The 19,634-nt window shown below is 32.8% G+C and overlaps 2 non-coding genes and 1 pseudogene across 2 annotated transcripts; 2 read left to right on the plus strand and 1 right to left on the minus strand.

The window, feature by feature from the left end:
- The first annotated feature begins 427 nt into the window (after positions 1-427).
- On the plus strand, positions 428-530 carry LOC112100573. Its single transcript, XR_002906941.1, has one exon. It is a non-coding gene; the product is annotated as a small nucleolar RNA R71 (small nucleolar RNA).
- Positions 531-2,717: 2,187 nt separating this feature from the next.
- On the minus strand, positions 2,718-19,560 carry LOC112099789 (annotated as a pseudogene).
- On the plus strand, positions 19,000-19,108 carry LOC112100446. The gene has a single exon (XR_002906818.1). It is a non-coding gene; the product is annotated as a small nucleolar RNA R71 (small nucleolar RNA).
- Positions 19,561-19,634: the final 74 nt, after the last annotated feature.

The following is a 19,634-nucleotide window of genomic DNA, read 5'->3' on the forward strand; positions in this document are numbered from 1 at the left end:
CATGAAAAATTGGGGTGGTCTCTCCATCCAGGGTTATATGTGTTGGAGTATGGGTTGTAATTTGATGGCTTCCTCATTACACCTATAGCATTGGCTTGATCAGAGTATGAGTCAGGGTCATGTGGTTCTGTTGATTTAGCAGTCGATAACGATGCTATTTGTCGAGCAAGACCTTCAACCATCTCCTTGACTTCTTTGATTCCCGAAGTTGACTCGCCAATGTGAACCTCATTTACTCCCTTAATTCTTCTAGTATTCCTGAATGATCGACTCCGTTGTTGGGAATTATCCGCTTGTCGCTGGAAGAATTCCCAAATCTCTGATGCACTTTTTGACATTAACTCTCCTCCACTTGTTGTCGTTAGCCATTCTTGCACATTTGGTAGTAATCCCTCCAAAAAGTATTGGTATTGGTGCCATTTCTCGTACCCATGATGTGGACACTTCAAGAGTAGCCCATTGAATCGCTCCCAAGTTTCAAAAAATTGCTCGTCTTCTCTCTGAGTAAACTCTGAGATTTCCCTACGAATAGCATTGGTTTTATGCACTGGGAAATATTTATTCAAAAATTTCGTTACCATTTGTTCCCATGATGTGATGCTATTAGCAGGCAAAGTATTTAACCATGAACGAGCTCTATCCTTTAAAGAAAATGGGAATAATCTGAGTTTAACATCATCGTCTGAAAAATTTTCATATTTAAAAGTTTGACAAATGACATGAAAATCATTCAGATGATTATATGGATCCTCATTTTCTAGGCCATAAAATGTGGGGAGACAATTTAGCACACTAGGTTTTAGTTCAAAGCTCCTAGCAGCTACATTAGGGTATCTTATGCATGATGTGCTCAAATTAGCTAAAGGACTGAAGTAGTCCTTAAATGGCCTCTCCTGTGGTTGCAAATCCATTTTATTTTTAATTTGTTTGTGTGTGCGAAGTGTTTTCTCAAGTTCAAGGTCTATAGGTTCAAGATTGGGTAATAATGACCTTCGACCATGCATGCAAAACAAATAAAAAAAAAATAAAGATGGGAACAAAATAAATAAAAATAAAGAAGAGGGAGAAATTCCGATACTAACCTTATTGCGCTATTAAAACCTTTCTATAAAATACACAAAAACAAATACGTGAAATAAATTAATAAGATAAACAAAAAAATTACAAAGAAAAATAAATTGAAAATTAAATTACAGAATTTTAAAGAAGGGAAAAAGAAAAAAAATACTAACCTTTAAATGTAGATTCACTTTTTTTTCTTTTTTCTTTTTTTAAGAAAAAAATACAAGAAAACAATTTAAATGGAATTATTCACAAAAATTAATTCTATGAATTAAAATTACTTACCTCCCCGGCAACGGCGCCAAAAACTTGTTGTGCAAATTTTAATGTATTCACAAGCACACGAATCTATTGTAGTATAGACTAATGGTGACGAGTGTCGATCCCACGAGGAGGTGGATTTTAATTGTGTGTAGAATTAATTTTGTAAATGGGTGATTGGATTTGTGGTGGAAATGATTTGGAATATGCTAAAACTTAAATTAAAATGGCGAGAATAAATTCTAAAGTTGGAATTGAAATGGCGAGAATAAATTGAAGATAATTCTATTAAAATGACGTACTTGGGTATCTGGATCCGTATCAACATGCATCATGGGCTAAATAATTCTAATTAATGCCAATTAAATCATGAGGGGGGAATCCACACCTCATGAACCACGCTCTAATCAATATGGTGCTAAGGGCTTATCGTGCCAAATAATAATAACCTTGTACTAGAGGGCCGGTGAAACCAAGGCGGTACTAGACAAGATTAGTATTATTTGTCGACGAGAAGTCAAAACATCCACAAAAACTAGAGGGGAAGAGAAAATAAATTTATCAAATAAAGCCCATGACACATGTTGAGACTTCACCTTCAACCCAAGCTTGAAAGAAAATTAGCCACTCATAATTGAACTAAGGGCAAAATGGGAATTTATTAAAATACGAAGAAAATACAAGATGGAGAGGGAATTACAGAAAACAAAGTCCAAAAATGGATTCAGAGATATCAAATTAAGGGGGGAAGGCCCCCTTTTTATAGATACATGGAGTAAATCATGGCCATCGGATTAAAAACAGTTTGGACGCTCAGGATTGCGCCACGTCATCAGTCAACAGTCCACGGTTTGACCATGCGGATGAACAGTAACACGGTTTGACTCGGATAAACAGTAACACGGTTTGGTTGAAAATAATCCTGTGTGATGCATGTACCGTACGCGAGATTTTTCATCCACTGATATGCTGCCACGTCACCATCAACAGTACATAAGAATTTTAGCCCAACAGGATCGTGACACCTCATCAGTCAATGCCACATCATCGGTCAATGCCACGTCATCGATCCGTCTATGTGAACAGTGTTGTGAACAGTAACGTAGTTAGTACCGTACACGTGAATAGTACCGTACATATGAATAGTGCCATTTTTCCTTTTATGCTCCTCCTAAGGTTTTCGACCGTCCTGAGTTCAAAAGTGATGACCGTTTTGCCGTCTGATCTTTCCTTTATTGTGAAATGACTATAATGCCCCTAAAATACATAAAATACTTAATTAAAATAAAACACATGTAATTAAATCACAAGAAGGTTAAATACATAAAAGTAAGGGTTGTTAGTAAGACTTGAAATGTAAAATGACGGTTTTCTCCTTTATAAATATGCATTTTCTAACACTCAACAATAGCCCTGTCTCTGTCATCAACCATGTAAATGATATTGTTATTGTCTGGCTGTCTCTGATTAACATGCTCATTTTGCCCTTCTTGAATGTTGACAGGTTGTAGTGGCCCGCGAGGATCCAAGTTTCCCACATTCTGTAAATTATCCATTTCTGAAACAGTTTTTGAATTTCTTTGTTCTCTTCGCAGTCTCCTTACGGTCCTTTTAATCTCAGGATCAAATTGAAATACAACAGATATGTCTTTACGCATGCAAGTGTTGATCTATCAATAAATAGAACAAATTAGATCAAATTGGCACTGTCAAGATTGACTTCACACTTCAAAAATAAAAAATCAATCCCTGGCAACGGCGCCAAAAACTTGTTGGTGATTTTTACTCAATTGCTATTGATGGCAATGTGCAAGTGTACACAATAAGTAATAAAATGATGAATATTCGAGATCGTCTTCATATGGATTGATGTTACTAGAAAGGCTATAGCAATCACGATAATGCAAACTTCCTTTGTTAAAAAAGATTCCAATTAAAAGTGAATTACTACCAATATAAACATTAAAAGAAAAATAAATTAAATTAAATGAATTGCGTAAAAAGATTTCAATGGGAATGAGGTAGCTAAGTAATCAATCTCACTTCATGCACTGACTGTTTTGTCTAAATTAACACCAGTTGCTACAGCAATTCCTATAACACTAGGCAAATTATTTTGCATCCTCAGCTATCGCTTATCAGATTTCTCATACCCTTAAGCACCCTAACAATGACCAGTTGCTAACCCACCTACGGTATGACATTATGAGCATACACTCTCTCTACCCTACAAGGTGAATTTTATGTCTAATTCTTCATAAATCTTAACTCAAATATAGCCCTTTTGGGACTCAAGTAATCTCAGTCTAGAAAACTTAAATTAAGATCAAGTATTACTCTAATAATTTCCACTAAGACAGGCCCTTTAATGCCTTTATCTTAACTTGAACCATTAAATGGGTGGCCAACCGAAATAATGATTATAATAATAGGTATTAGAGTAAAATGCTATGGCAATCTTGCAACAACTCATAAGAGCAGTCAAACACCCATTTAGATTTTTTGTCACTTAACTACAATCAAGTTTAGTTCATACTTTGGAAAAGAAAAACAAATAGGAAAATATTGATCATGAAATACATCGGTTCAATCCAAGAGTAAGGAAGGGAACAAGGAAAGAATGATGACAAATTGAATCCAAGTAGTTCTGCTGAATTCTTCACTGGTGCAGACTTGTTTCCCTTGAATTCTGATTTTCCCCTTCTTTTCCTCTTGATTTCTTTGATGTTAATTCACTACCACCTTTTCATGTGATGCGCGCCCTTTTTATAACTGAAAACTAGGGTAAAACAAAAGCCTATGGCGGTCATACGTCAGATTAGGAAACTGCAGATTGTGATTCTACAGATATCCCGCGCTAAGTTTTCTCTATAGTTGTTCCAGGATTGCTACAACAATGGTTGCTCTAGCAATGGCTATAGCACAACACTGTACAGCTCCAGATTTTGTTTCAATTCTTTTGTGGCCATATTCTTCCTCCTTTTCGTCAGCCTATTGCATCAGCATTCCTTCTATGAATTATAAGCTTCTGGAAACCTACAATTATGCACACAATTTGAGAACGAATTACTTTAAATCAAGCAAAACTTATTAAGACTAAACTAAAATGAATGTTTACATAAAATGTAACAAAAATGCAATAAAAACACATCATTTACTCTCTAAGTGATCTTGATTTAAGTCTAGAATTTTCATAATAACTCTCATTTCATAGAGTTATCAGTAATACATCTCCAACATGCACACAGTCTCATACATATCTGACTCTAATTTTTCCAATGCATTTCTATCTATTACTCTTTGCCATAATTGATTAAAAATGCCCATATTCGAAATATTGTTGTCCTAGGTCCACTAGGTAAAAGATTTCTCAATGCTACTGGTAGTAATTGCTGCATTAACACATGACAATCATGTGACTTTAGACCTGTTATCTTACACTCTTCTACTGAAACACAATTAGCAATATTAGAGCTATAACCGTCACGTACCTTTAGCTCAGAAAGACGCTTACAAAATATTATTTTCTCCTCCTTTGATAATGTGAATGATGCTGCTGGCAATGTAAGTTTATTTTCTTTTAAATTAGGCGGCAAGTCTTGTTTAATGCCCATTGTCACTAAATCTCTACAAGATTCAATTCCATATTTTGTTTTTCCCTTTTATGTTCAATAATGTTCCAATGATACTATCACAAACATTATTCTCAATATGCATCACATCCAATTTGCGACACAAGTCTAACTCCTGCACATAATAAAGTTTTTTAATTCATAATTTAGCTCAAGAAAAAATTAAAAGAAACTAAAATACTGTTATTATCCATTTTTCAAGTATCTTTAAAAATTTCCATCATTAGAAAATTGCTTCAAATACTTATAAACAAAAAACTAATTTAAAAATTACTAAAAACAACTCTTAGACAAATAAAAGAAATGAAGTATTAAACAATGATAATAGATTACCTTCCAATAAGGTAAGTTGAAAAAAATTGACTTCTTCTTCCACATACTTTTTGGTTCATTTTGCCTTATGCTTCTCTTTTTCTTATATTTACCCCAATTGTTTTGAATATTATTTAAGGCAAGTACAATGTCTTCACCCGTCAAAGGTTTAGGAGGCCGTCTTGTTTCTTCCTTTCTATCAAACCAATCTTTTTTCTCAATACGCCATTCATGTCTCGAATGTAAAAATCGTCTATGACCTCTATATACCATCCTTTTAATATTTGCTAACCATTCAGAACATATGTTCGGACCACATATAGGACATGCTAACTCTCCTTTTGTAGTACATCCAGCTAAATTACCATAAGCCGAAAAGTCATTAATTGTCCACATCAAAATAGCTTTTAGTTTAAAAGTAGACTTATTCAAAGAATCATAAACTGGAACACCATTGTTCCACAATTCAATCAAATAATCTATTAATGGCTCCAAGAATACATCGATGTCATTCCCTGGTTGTTTTGGCCCTGGTATTAACAATGTCAACATTATGTTCTCTTCAGACATACATACCCATGGAGGGAGGTTATATGTTACTAGGAAAATAGGCCAACAACTGTATACAAACCTAAGATTACTAAAAGGGTAAAACCCATTAGCAGCAAACCCAAACCTAATATTTCTTGGATCAGATGCAAAATTAGGTCATTTCTTATTGATGTTATCCCATGCCACTGAATCAACAGGGTGTCTCATTTTTCCATCTGAACTTTTGTTAATTGATTGTCATTTTAATTGTTCTACTTTTTCACATAACATAAACATCCTTCTAAGTCTAAGTATTATAGGGAAATAACGCAGCACTTTTGCTGGTACTCCTGTCATAATTTTCTTAGTTCGAGAATTTACTTGCCATGTAGAGGTGTTACACTTAGGACATGTATCTAAATTTTCTTTCTCCTTGGTGAAGAGACAACAATCATTAACACAAGCATGGATTTTTTTATAGCAACTGTCAAAATCCTTAAGTAGTTTCTTCACTAAGTGTAGAGAACCAGGTAAAACATTATCTTCAGGTAACATATCACAAATAATCTGAAGTTCATTAAAACCATTATCAGATAATCCATGTGCAATCTTGTGTTTATATAAAGCAACAATTGCTGACATTTTTGTGTATTTTGAACATCCTAGGTATAAAGAAGTCTCAGCAGCTTTCACCTTTTCAGTAAACTCATTTTCTTTTAACCTAGGTGTGACATCATCAATGTAGTCATTTGGGTTATCCATGACACCATAGTTTTGAAGATAAGCATCATTATACATTTCGTAAGTGTCTGTCATCTTCACATCTTTATCTTGCCTAGAAGTATTTGGAGCTTCTCTATGAAAAACCCAATTATCATAAGTGGGATCCATCCCACTTATCATTAAATGTTCATACACCGTGTCTACATGTTGATGACAATAACATGCACATTTTATACATGGACATATAATCCTATCATAATTTCCAACATTTTTTCTAGCCAAGTTGACAAATTTTTGGGCTCCATCTTGAAATTCTTTAGTATATCTACATATAGAAAAGGTTAAAAAAAATAAAACTTTAAATTTAATAGCATAAATTATTTAAATACTGCAATTATGAAATATTGTATTCAAATACAAACCTATTAAGCTTCACCCATTTTTTATCCATCAACGTGCCATCAAGTGCTTGCTTGTAACCTGTTTGATCTGTTGTTTAAATATAAAACACATTTTTTAATTATTTGTCTAGCAAAGAATTAGATTGCTCAATCTAACCAATTCTTTTTCTTACTCTTTTTTTTTTACAAACAGTTACGAATAAAAATAATCAAAATTCTTTTTCAACCCAAACTTGCAAATAAGACATCACGACTATATGACATTATTTAGCAAAAGTACTAGCTCATAAACAAGCATATATACGTATATGATACAACTAAGGTTTTTAAAAGATAAAGATAATCAAACAAGTTATTTGCATGCTACAAAATAAATCATTCAGTATTAAGCATAAAAGAACAAATGATTTCCTATGTGACATGTAACAAAGAATAATAATAATATAAAATTTTGAAAAGTTTGTTTACCATATAAATAGAATCCCAACCAGCAAAAGGAAAATCTTGGCAACTTGGGTAGTCCTACAAGAAGAAAATAAAATATTTATTTTAATTTCACAATTAATAAAAGGAAAAAAATTGGAAGACATCAAATAGCCATTAATAATTACAACGGAAAAAACTAGAAAATAAAAAAACCAAAATTTTAATGCAAAAGTTACACTTTCTTTCCAACTTTTTCCTAAATTTATAAATCAAATTCAATTTCCTTGATCAATGGTACCAAATAGTGATAGATGCAGTCACAGTAGACTCCACTTTGAGTTTTTCACAGCAAGTTAATTTTATTGAAAGACTGATTGTCAAATGTTTGATCACTATCAAACATGCCACACATGGTGGGCCACCCTTAAAGTTGATTCAGCATATTATCAAAGCAAGTAAATAAAACACATTGAATTTTCTTTGACAAAAAATCATGAAATTCATGACCCCTTCATTCATATAACTACTAAATACCAATAAAATGACAGTGATAAGTCGGGTTAATTATCATGAATTTAGTTATGAGGGTGAGAGCCAATTGCTTCATTTTCCCCTTACAAAAAATCAAGATGCAATTTAAGATTAGTTTTACATACAAATTCAAAGGAAACCTCTAGTAATATAGTCTCAAAACACAACAAAATAATAATATGCACATATACAAAAATTTTGAAACAAAAATTATGCTTTTTTTAATATATTTTAATAAAATTATAATTTAATTAATTGAAAGATAAATTAGATTAACTAGATAACACAATAAGAGTAACGCAACTATTCAAACTTATGTCCCAACAGAACGATTTCCAAATCAAATAAAAATAAAATTACATATTAAATAAAAGTTCTTACCTTTCCTTGTCGTTGATGGTACAAATGGTGATAATAGGAATTAAAACGAAGATTGAGGCCAAACCTTTGTGAAATTGCAGAGAGGATGAAATACTAAGGTTAAAAGGGTATACGATTCCAAATAAGAGAGGTAAAATCTGAAAAACTAGGACATTTAGAAGTATCGGTGTTCTAAAAATATGAGATAAAATTGGAAAAAATAAAAAAATTTTGGAAGACTTTGATAACAATCGAATCTCCATAGAGAATTAATGCGGGAGTGTTTTAGAAGAAGAGGGAAATTTGCAAACTATAGAGAAATTAGTAAAGTGTTCTTATTTGTTTGTGGTAAGATTCTCATTTAACAGGATAAGTCAAAGGCCATCTTTTATTATTAATTAATAGCAAATATCACGCGCTATTGAAAATTATTTTTACGGGGATTGATATTTTTATACTATTAAAAATTTATTATCCAGAGCAATCAACGACAATTTTTTAAAAATATGCCGTCTTATTATATAGTCGAATCTTTTAACAGTGAATATTTTAATACCTTCCATCTTTATATATTTTTAACAACATGTAATTGTAATATGTCGTTACAACTCCACCGTAAAAACTCATTTTTGTTGTAGTGAGTTATTGGGTGATTTCCTTCCAAGGTTGCTGTAGTGTGACCACTAGCACCAATATCTTGATGGCTGGGTTGCTGTAACATCATTTCATCTTGAGGTGGTTCTTATGAGGAGTTAAGTTCTAACCTCTTTTTAGTCACATCAACAGGAATGTCAACATTCTTTCCAGATCTTAAGTTGATTACTTTACAATGTTCCTTACCCTCTCTTCTTGGATCTTCTATATTGCTGGGTAAACTTCCCTGAGATCTGCTACTCATTGCTGTGGCGAGCTGTCCAATTTAGTTTTCCAGGTTTTTCAGAGATGACACAACTTAAAAGTAAATTTTAACTCCCAAGTATAAGAGTGTCTTGTTGTATTATAACTCGGTGAGTCCGAGATCGATCCACAAAGAAAAGATTTAATTAGTTTATTTTATTTTATCTAAAAATTGAAATTAAAACTTGAATATAAACAATTTAATTTAAATGAAACTATGGAATTGAACTAGTTAGGGTTATGGATCCACTCTTAAAAATAAATAAAACTTAATAAATTCTTTTTGCCAATTTGTTTTAGATTTATTACTCAAAAGATTAATTATACAAATTATTATTATTTTCCCTTTAATTTTATGATGGATTAAGTATTTATTGTGCCAAAATTTAATTTGTCTACAATAAGTCAAAATACCATTTCACCATGCCTTATATTAAGATCTTAAGAATTTATTGTGCCAAATTCATTTGTTTGTCTACAATAAATCAAATTTTCAAAATATAAAACATGTATAAAATTAAATAGAAAATAATTTAATTTATAAAATTAAACATAGAATTTGATTAAATCATATTTATTTCTTAAGAGTTTCACCTTCCCCTAACTAATATTATTTAGTTAAGCATAATTAAAATAAAAAGAAGTAGTAAAATTGAATTACTTATAATTAAAAGAAATAAAAACAACTAAAATTGGAAATAAAACTAATTTTATTAATGAAAATAATTATACAAAATATTAAAAACACACCTGGAAATCAAGATTACAAGGAGATGGAGAGAATTTGAGAAGAAGAGAGTTGTAGAGAGATGATTAAAACATAAAAATGAGGCCCTATTTATAGAAAAATAAATTCATAATCCAGTGCTTTGCGGTCCATCATAGGCTTCATGCATGTGCTCCTCACAACCCTTAGATCAAGATCCAATGGCTGGTCAAACTTCAAAAGTCAACATCACACATGGCATCATTTGACTCGTCCGATTTGCCCAAAGAACGGTTGAGATTTGGCGGGTTAATGGGTGGATCGGGTCGACCCGAATACACAGATTCGGATCCTCCAACTTGCTTCACCAACCATTGCCACGTGGCACAATCATGGCCATTGAATCATGAACGGTTGAGATTTAGTCAAGATTGCCAGTTATCCCATGCACTCATATCTATTGTAAGCTTATTTCATCATCCAATCAGTGCTCGGTCAACAGGAAAAGTCAACTTTTTTTACACAAGCCCAATTTTAAGCCGATCTTGATTGATCTTAAGGTTTTCGGACCTCCGGAATCCAAATTTGACCTCCGTTTATCTGTTTGGAGCCTCGAAGTACGTTAAATTAATAATTTTCCTAATAAACACATAAAAATACACAAAATTAAATATATTTAAAACATAATTAATAATTCATAATATATTACATAAACACAAATATAAATTATAACATAAGCATAAAATAACATATTATCGCTTGATAATTAAACAATTTTTAATACTAATCACACGCCCCAACCAGCTTATTGCTAGCCCTCTAGCAATTAAAGCGTTATATTAAGATTTATAAAATTCACATGCAAGTTAATAGTTGTTCATCTATCCTCTAAATTACCAAATAAATGAACTCTCCCAAATTCCTTTACCACATTGATGTTCACTCATTATCCAGAATATCATCAAACCTTCTTTTGTGCTCAAGTAATTAACACAATACTTATGGGGCTTCATTAAAAGAAAAACAACATTTTCGTTCTAAAATTCATTAGAAATTATATCTTTAGGCAATAGATTATTCACACTTTTTTTTATATATTACATTTCTAACCCGTGTAGCGAGCTTTAGGTCAGTGACTCCCAGACCAGTTGGCCTTAGGGCACTAGGTGTTGAAGCACCCCTACGGACTTAATTACTCGGGTTTCTAATAAAAAACAATATATCTATTACCCATGTAGCGAGCTTTAGGCCAGTGACTCCCAGACCAGTTGACCTTAGGACACTAGGTGTTGAAACACCCCTACGGACTTAATTACTCGGGTTCTAGATATAGAAAAATTAAAAACAATTTTTTTTCTACTTTTTTTTTAGAAATATACACTTTCTACTACCTTAGATACTTTTCCTAATAAATCAAAAGAACTAAATGCTGTAAAATTTTAACTTACAACCCACTAGTATGTGTCATAATGTGTGTGTGAAGAATGATTCAATAATACCTGTTAAATGAGTAAACAATTAAATAACTTAATAACCAAGTGGAGAGTTCACAAATTTGAGTAATTCAAAGAAAAGGGAACAAAAACAACTTACTATGAATCTCAAAATCAAAATATAATACAACAAGACTATTAGGATGCGTCTTAAAAGTCGTGACTCTTTACACGGCCATCCTAGACAAAAAACTTTTTTTTTTTTTTGGCAAAGAAAAGAAAAGAGAAAAAACAACACACATATTTAAAACATACGTCAATTATCCCCACCCCACAACATAATCTAAACATTATCCTAACATTTTATAATTTTACAGATATGTAAAAAAAATAATAATAATAAATAAAAATAAAAGAGAATAATAAAAGAAGAAGAAGAGGAGATCTCACCTGAACTTGATGCAGAAGCTTAAAAGTAGATAACAAAGATGAAGAAAAAGTCAATTTTTTTGTTTTTTTTTTTAACAACACCCTTAAGATTAAGAAGATGCGTTTCTAGAGAGACTACATTCTCTATATCCTGCCATCTTCGACTCAAATTTGTCCTAAGTTAGTATTTACAAAAAAAAAAATTTGTTATTGTTTTTTTTTTTTTTGTAAACACATAACCAGGACTAAGACATTCCACAATTATCAACTATTCCCTCCCCCCAACCTGAAAAAGTCATTGTCCTCAATATTTTAAAAGGAAAGAGAAAGAGTGTAGAAGACATCACATGAACACTACAACAGAAAATATTTACAAACAGAGAGTTAAATCTAAATCGCACTTCTTATTACTGCTACTGTTACCGTTACCATCATTAGTCGACCAATTCAGTGCAACAGTCTGTGGATCTGGCTCTGGTGTATAAGCTTGTAAAGATCAAGTAACTCATTAGCAGTAGAAGCAGAGATAAAGAGCTTTTTTACAGAATGTGGAACAAAATGATTCTTTATTGCATGGTTAATAAAAGTTAGCAAGCCGTCATAAAAATTATTAACATTTAACAAACCGATGGGTTTTTGATGAATGTTCCAGTGGGCCCAAGATGCAAATGTAATTAGTGCCTCAAAAGTTGCAAGATCTCCTGGCAAGAAAATAAAAGCATCAGCATGATTCATCATTTCAGATATTCTCTCTTGCATACTTGATACCACTAATTCTTCTCCAATTGGTGGGCCAGACATGCACACTAGCGGTTTCATGGGTTTTGGGATAATGCCGAGTACTTGGCTTCCTCTGGTAAAAACAGCTTCTGAGACAAGTCTTGATAACCCTCGTTCACCTCCTCCATATACAAGATGCAGTTTCCTCTCTGCTATGACACGACTAAGATCTACAGCTGCCTGAACGAACTCTTTGTACTTTCCATAGTGAAACCCAGAAAGCACACAAATATTTTGGAATTGTTTACTCAAAGATGCTGCCATTGGACTAATTTTTCAAAAACAAGTTGTGAGTGTTTGAAAAATAAGCTCATATTTAAAGATCTTGGTGACATAAATAATGAGAAACAGCTGTAAATGGGTTGGCATATTTGTCAAATGACGAGGAAAGCTCGCGGCTCAATAATTCAAAAACAAACAGTAAAAAAAAGTAATGATTAGAAAAAGCAAACAGTAAAAGAAACCAAATAAATACAAAATCACATCGCTAAATGCAATAATGCAAATGATAAAATAACAGTAAAGTAAAATAACCGTGAAGTGAAAGGATATTTACTGGTAGTTGTGATTGTGGCTCACATCTTCCTCTGGTTTTACGTCCAGTAACGGCTTGAACGCCCTCTATGGGTCGAGGATCGGCCTCCCATCCAGTTTTCTTATAAATTGGCAAACAGGGTCTTTTTAAGTCAGATTCCCAAGACTTAACTGTGCACTTTGTTTTTGGAATAGTATCCACAAATTGTAAATCTCACGTTGCACAATTCCGCTTCGATACGTCTAAAGAGATCGTACGATATCATCCAACGATTCTTTACTCATGCCTTCTTTAATTAATTTAATTTTATCTTCACGAGTATCAAAAACCATTCCTAAAGATTTACAATCCGGTCATTTGCAACCAAGTCTTACACAGTTATGACATTTTGAGCCAAGTCATTTAGCTCTCATTTTCTTAGCAAACGTACTTTTACCAAAACTAGGCATGTAAGAAACAAATTGACCAGAAAACTCACCTGCTAATCGGACCTTTGCTTCAATTAACCAACGAATGTTAGAAGGAATGCCATTGATCATTAACAAACGCAGTCATTCACAACGAGCTTTGTAAATTTTCCTAAGGGCATTCTGAGGGAGAGAGGGAAAATGATTATGGAGTTTATGTTGTATTTCTTCCATGTTTGATTTTGGGGTTTCAGTTATTGTGGGAAACTGAAGATACCGACTTAAGAAGGCACGGTGTACCATTATCCGCCATTTATACGGGAAAATAAATCAAAACACACCAAAATCAAATCTGCAAAATCAAATCAAGCGTGAAAGCGAACAAAAAAAAAGCACACAATATAAAAGGAAAATGAACTTACATTCGTCCTCTCATTGAGTTAACTTCAAGCTCCATTTGAAATTCATATATGCCACTCTCTACTGTTCTGAGTTGTCCCTCTAGATCCTCAACATAGGACATGAATTCTGGTGGTTGCAGATCCCAAAGTGGATGTGATTTACAACTTTGTATCAGGCCTCTTAAGTGAAATTTTATACGCCGAAATCTTTTAAGCTGTGCGAACAGGTATTTTCTCATTGAGGTGCTCATGATGTAAAATGAAAATTGATGAGAGAATGTACAACTGTCAAACAAATACGCTTACACAAGAAAAACAATGTTAAAAAAAAACTATGTACAGTGCATCAATCTAAAGAAAAAAAATCAAGCAATGAAACGGTAAAATAATAGTAAAACAAAAAAAAATCATTAAAGACTTAATCAAGAACTGGTGGGTCATCCAAATTAATTTCGGTGTCCTCGTCACGTGGGTGATGTTCCAGATATGGTTTTAATCTTTGACTATTAACTTTAAATGTGACACCGTTATTTGGATTCTCAATTTCTATGGCCCCATATGAATATACATTTTTTACAACAAATGGGCCACTCCATTTTGACTTTAACTTTCTTGGAAATAAATGAAGACGAGAATTATAAAGCAACACTTTTTGACCAATCTCAAATGTTTTTCGAAAAATTCTTTTATCATGAAATGCTTTTGTTCTTGCCTTAATAATTCTTGAATTTTCATATGCATCATTCCTTAATTCCTCAAGTTCATTCAATTGCAATTTTCGCACATTACCAGCATCATCCAAATTTGAATTAAAAGCTTTAATAGCCCAAAGTGATTTATGTTCAAGTTCAACAGGTAAATGACAAGGTTTACCATAAATTAACCGATAGGGTGACATTCCTAATGATGTTTTAAATGTAGTGCGGTAAGCCCAAAGTGCATCATTAAGTCTAAGAGACCAATCTTTTCGGTTTGGGTTAACCGTTTTTTCCAAAATTTGTTTTATCTCCCTATTTGCTAATTCAACTTGACCATTTGTTTGAGGATGATAAGGGGTAGCAATTTTATGTGTAATTTCATATTTCTTCATTAAAGACTCAAATGACTTATTACAAAAATGCTTACCTCCATCACTGATAATGGCTCGAGGGATTCCAAATCGACTTAAAATGTTTTCTCTTAAAAATTTAATCACAGTTTTACTGTCATTATTTCGACAAGAAATTGCTTCAATCCATTTTGAGACATAATCAACTGCAACTAATATATACACAAATCCAAAAGATGATGGAAATGGACCCATGAAATCAATTCCCCAACAGTCAAATATTTCAATTTCAAGTATGGGATTTAAGGGCATCATGTTTCTTTTTGTAATTGATCCCAATTTTTGACATTTTTCACAACTTTTGCAAAATTCATATGTGTCTTTAAACATGGTAGGCCAATAAAATTCACACTGTAAAATTTTAGCAGTAGTTTTTCTTGAAGAAAAGTGACCACCACATGCTTCAGAATGACAAAAATTAATGACACTACTTACCTCATTATCAAGAATACATCGCCGAAAAATTTGATCTGGGCAATATTTGAACAAATAAGGATCATCCCAATAAAATTTCTTTACTTCAACAAAAAATTTCTTCTTCTCTTGAGCATTCCATTGCAAAGGCATTTTACCTGTAACAAGAAAATTAACAATATTAGCATACCATGGCATTGAAGTAACAGAAAATAAAAATTCATCAGGGAAAGAATCATTTATGGGTGTTATATCATTGCAGAATTCGGATGTGAGTCTTGATAGATGATCAGCAACAACATTTTCAGCACCCTTTTTATCTTTGATGGTAAGGTCAAATTCTTGTAGTAACAAAATCCAACGAATTAGTCTCGGTTTGGCATCCTGTTTACTCATCAAATATCTCACAGCAGCATGGTCAGTAAACACAACAGATTTAGAGCCAAGCAAATATAAACGGAATTTGTTTAATGCAAATACCACAGCAAGTAATTCTTTTTCAGTTATAGAATAATTCATTTGAGTACGATCCAAAGTCTTACTTGCATAATAAATCACAAAAGGCTTACCATCCCTTCTTTGTCCTAAAACAGCACTAACAACAAAATCACTTGCATCACACATTAATTCAAATGGCAAAGACCAATCAGGAGATTGCATAATAAGTGCAGATGTTAAAAGACAAATTATTTTTTCAAAAGATTTTTGGCAATCATCATTCCATTCAAACGGTGCATCTTTTAATAAGAGATTACAGAGTGGTTTAGATATGGCACTAAAGTTTTTTATAAGCCTCATATAAAATCCTGCATGTCCTAAAAAGGATCGCACATCTCTAACTGTTTTTGGTTGTGGCAATTTAGATATGACTTCAATTTTTGCTTTGTCAACTTCAATTCCTTTAATAGAAACAACATGACCCAAAACAATTCCAGAAGTTACCATGTAGTGACATTTTTCCCAATTCAACACGAGTTCTTTTTCAACACATCTTTTTAAAACTTTCTCCAAATTATCAAGGCAATCATCAAAAGAATTCCCAAACACAGTCAAATCATCCATAAAGACCTCTAAACAATGTTCAACCATATCACAAAAAATGCTTAACATACATCTTTGAAATGTTACAGGAGCATTACAAAGCCCGAATGGCATTCTTTTAAATGCAAATGTTTCAAAAGGACATGTGAATGTGGTCTTTTCTTGGTCCTCAAGTGCTATAGGAATTTGATAATAACCTGAATATCCATCTAAAAAACAGTAGTAGGGATGTCCTGCTACTCTTTCTAAAATTTGGTCAATGAATGGTAATGGAAAATGATCTTTTCTAGTGGCTTCATTTAATTTTCTATAATCAATGCACATGCGCCAACTAGATATAATTCGTGTTGGAATTAATTCACCTTTTTCATTTTTAACAATAGTGATTCTAGATTTTTTAGGCACTACTTGTGTAGGACTTACCCACTTACTATCAGAAATAGGGTAGATAATTCCCACATCAAGTAATTTAAGGACTTCTGTTTTGACTACCTCTTTCATGTGTGGGTTTAATCTTCTTTGAGGTTGTTGACATATTTTAGCATTTTCTTCCAAATTAATTCTATGTGCACAGATTAAGGGATTAATGCCTTTAATGTCAATTAAAGTCCATCCTATTGCATTTTTATGCTTTTTAAGAACATTTAGTAACTTACCTTCTTGGTCGCTTGTTAAAGTAGAAGAAATCACAACAGGATAAGTTTGTTCTTCTCCAAGAAAAGCATATTTCAATCCTCCAGGCAAAGGTTTCAATTCCATTTTAGGTGCTTCTTGTTGTTCTGTCTTTTCAATACTTCCAAGCTCCTCAAATTTTGGCTCGTCATCATAGTTTTACGAAGTCTGCATAGAATCAAGCAACGAATTTATATTAGAAATATCAAGTTCAAGTTGCTTATTTGACTCAATTGAATTAACTAAACAAACATTAGAAAGTTCAGAAAAATCCCCTTTTTGAATATTTTCCTCGATACAAGATTCAAACAATTCCTTTTATTCATCAGTATCATCTTCATTCTCATTTTCTTCATTAGGTTGCCTGCACATGTTGAAAACATTCAATTCCAAAGTCATATTCCCAAAGGATAAATTCATTAAACCATTCCTACAATTAATCAAAGCATTAGCAGTTGCTAAAAATGGTCGACCTAAAATTACAGGAATTGGTTTGTAATTATTCACAACAGGTTCAGTTTTCAAGACAATAAAATCCACAGGATAAATAAATTTATCAACTTGTACTAAAACATCTTCCACTATTCCTTTTGGTACTTTAACTGATCTATCGGCAAGCAAAAATGTAGTTGAAGTTGATTTTAACTCACCAAGATTAAGTTGAAGATAAACTAAATATGGAAGCAAATTAACACTAGCACCAAGATCTAGTAAAACATGCTCAATTCTGTGGTTACCAATAATACAAGAAATGGTAGGACAACCAGGATCTTTATATTTCAACTTATTATTAGTAGAAAGAATTGTACTTACCTGTTCGGCCATGAAAGCACTCTTTCTTACCTTCAATTTCCTCTTAACAGCGCACAAGTCCTTTAAAAATTTGGCATATGAAGGAACCTGCTTGATTGCATCTAATAGAGGAATGTTAACTTTCACTTGCTTAAAGATTTCATAAATTTCAGAAGAGTGGTTTGATTTCTTTGGTTTATTCAATGCATGCGGAAATGGTGGTTCAGGTGGAACACTAGTTATTTCTTCACTAGGTGTAAGTTCATTTAGTCCTTCCTTACCCTTTGAATTTTCATCATTTTCATAAGGTTCAGGCATAGGTCTATCAACAACCTTACCACTACGAAGAGTTATAACTGACTTGACTTGGTCTGTGGGTGGATTTTGTTGAATTTTAGGATTTGGTTGTGGTTGGGCTGGAAATTTTCCTTTTTCTTGAATGGTGAGTGCAAAAGCAATTTTAGCAAGCGTATCTTTCAAATCAGAAAAAGTTTGTGCATTTTGATTATTAATAGCATCTTGCTTTCTGATGAATGAATGCATTGTGTCTTCCAGATTTTTCCAGGGTGGTGGAACATATGGTGCATAAGGCTGAGGATTTTGAAATTTTTGTGGAGGTGGTGCTTGTGAAGATTGTGCATTATTATTATTCCTCCAACTGAAATTCGGATGATTTCTCCAACCAGGATTATAAGTCTGTGAATATGGGTTTAGTTTATTGAAAGTGTTAATGACATTAGCTTGATCATTTAGACATTCTTTAAGTGCAGGCAAAGTGGGACACTCTTGAGTGAAATGATCATTCGAATTACATATGTTACATGCAATTTCTTGAACAGATTTTACTTGATCACTCTTTTCATGCTCCAAAGCTTCAACTTTCCTAACTAGGGATGCAAATTTTGCTTGTAAATGATGATCTTCCCTAAGGTTATGGATTCCTCCACTAGATGGAGATGATTGTTGCTTATTTGTCAATTCAAAAGTTCCAACAGTATCCCAATGTTGTGCTTAATTGGTCAAGGTAATCTAGTGCATCTTCAGGATTTTTATCCCTAAATTCACCATTACACATCATTTCAACAACCTGTCTACTTTGGGGTATTAAGCCCTCGTAGAAATAAGTGACCAATCGCCAAGTTTCAAAACCATGATGTGGGCATATGTTAAGCAACTCTTTAAACCTATCCCAACATTGGTATAATGTTTCTCCATTTTTTTGAGTGAAAGAAGTGATTTTCCTTTTAAAAGAATTTGTTCTATGAGGTGGAAAGAATTTTTTCAAAAACTGTTCTTGCATGTTATTCCAAGTTCTTACTGATCCAGATCTAAGGTTTTCTAGCCAAGTTTTAGCTTTATCTTTTAATGAAAAAGGAAAAAAGCTTTAATCTAATTATGTTCATGCTACAATTTTGGTCCGTGTATGTATTACAAACTTCCTCAAAATCTCTTAGATGCAAGTACGGATTCTCAGATTCTAAACCATGAAATGTTGGTAAAATTTGGATAATACCTGGTTTAAAGTTGAATCGAGATGCTTCTGGAGGAAATACTATACACGACGGTGCTCCGGTTCTGGTTGGATTCATGTAGTCTCTCAGAGTCCTTGGTTGATTCTGATCATGCCCATGTTGAGATTGGTTGTCTCCCTGATCAATTTGAGGATTAAGTTCACCCAAAACATTTTCGCCTTCATTCTCATCCATGATTGGTGGTGGAGATTGAGATCTACGAATTAACCTGCCACTTGAAGATCGAGACCAATGTCTCATGCAAGGGT

Source organism: Citrus clementina, unplaced genomic scaffold, assembly GCF_000493195.1.
Source record: "Citrus clementina cultivar Clemenules unplaced genomic scaffold, Citrus_clementina_v1.0 scaffold_3, whole genome shotgun sequence".
Taxonomy (NCBI): domain Eukaryota; kingdom Viridiplantae; phylum Streptophyta; class Magnoliopsida; order Sapindales; family Rutaceae; genus Citrus; species Citrus x clementina.